Genomic DNA, 1335 nt, shown 5'->3' on the forward strand with positions numbered 1-1335 from the left:
TCTTCTTCTTCTTCTTCTTCTTCTTCTTCTTCTTCTTCTTCTTCTTCTTCTTCTTCTTCTTCTTCTTCTTCTTCTTCTTCTTCTTCTTTTTCTCCCCCCCTGCCTCTACTACCTTCTTAACTCCCCTCCCCACACTATACTGTCATATGGCTAGTCCCTCAGGGGGAAGGGATGCCTTGGCATGGGCCAGCTGAGGCAGCCCCTTCCACCATACCTCATCACACCTCCATGGAACATATTCCCTATCTCTTTATCTTTTTAAAAACACAACAATGGTGCCTTCTGATAGCATGAAATTCAGTTCTCACGGAGAGAAGGTTCAGTCCAGTTCCAGCTGAGTAGCCTCTGGGTTATGTTTCTGAAGTGCATAGTATATTAATAGAGACATCTACCTTGGGGCTGACCAAGGGCAACAGTAATAGGCTGCATATTTTTGTCAATCTTCTGGACAACTTTGTCTAAGAATTGTCTCTTAGGCAACTGAAAAGATGGCTCCTCATGCCTGATATTGGTCGATAGATCATAGAGGAAGCATTGTTGGCTCAGATGTGGGGAGCGGGTGTGGCGGCAGTCCCAATGGCACCAGGGACCGCAGCTAAGTCGTATGACTTGCACCTGACTTCCTCATATAAACCACAAACATCGTGAGAGCTGCACAGGTGTACCAGGTTACTGGCGAAGCCATTTTGATGGAGATATGCCCCTGCTGCCCTGATTAGCTGAAGCTGCGTACCTGGTGAGGTGATGTGGCCTGCTGTGAGTGGATGGGAACTGATAGTATATAAGAGTGAGAGGCCCAGGGCTCAGCGTCTTTCGCCTACACAGTCAATGCGCAACCCAATAAACATGTGCAGAAGGATCCTATTGTGGTGTCGTTCTTGCTGGTGAGTCAGGCGTCCCACAGGCTCAGAAAATTTTATTTACTGTCAATCTGTATGTTTATTCACTGATTTATATGTATTTTAGGTATTTTTAGGTTGTGATTAGTGTGATTCCTTGTGCCTTTTTCAGACATCTTTGCTGTTATTTAACCCTCTTTCCTCCTTAATCTTTATTTATCTTTTATTTCCAGGAGAAAAATCAAGCTGAGGAAAGCATACCTTAATGACTTCAGTTCATGTTCCTTATTTTATGTACCTCTAAATAGTTACATTCTGACACATGCAGAAGGAGATCTTAGGCTTTGCTCATTTGATGATGGAAGTGTACATACCAAAGGACAAATACTCTAGAGTATCTCCTGAGAAGAAGAATCAGAAGTATCTGAGATTTGGGAGGGAAAGAGTTTGTCGCCATTAAAATAGTATGTATTGATAGTAGAACTATAAGTGGGGG

This window comes from Mus caroli, chromosome 2 (assembly GCF_900094665.2).
Source record: "Mus caroli chromosome 2, CAROLI_EIJ_v1.1, whole genome shotgun sequence".
NCBI lineage: Eukaryota > Metazoa > Chordata > Mammalia > Rodentia > Muridae > Mus > Mus caroli.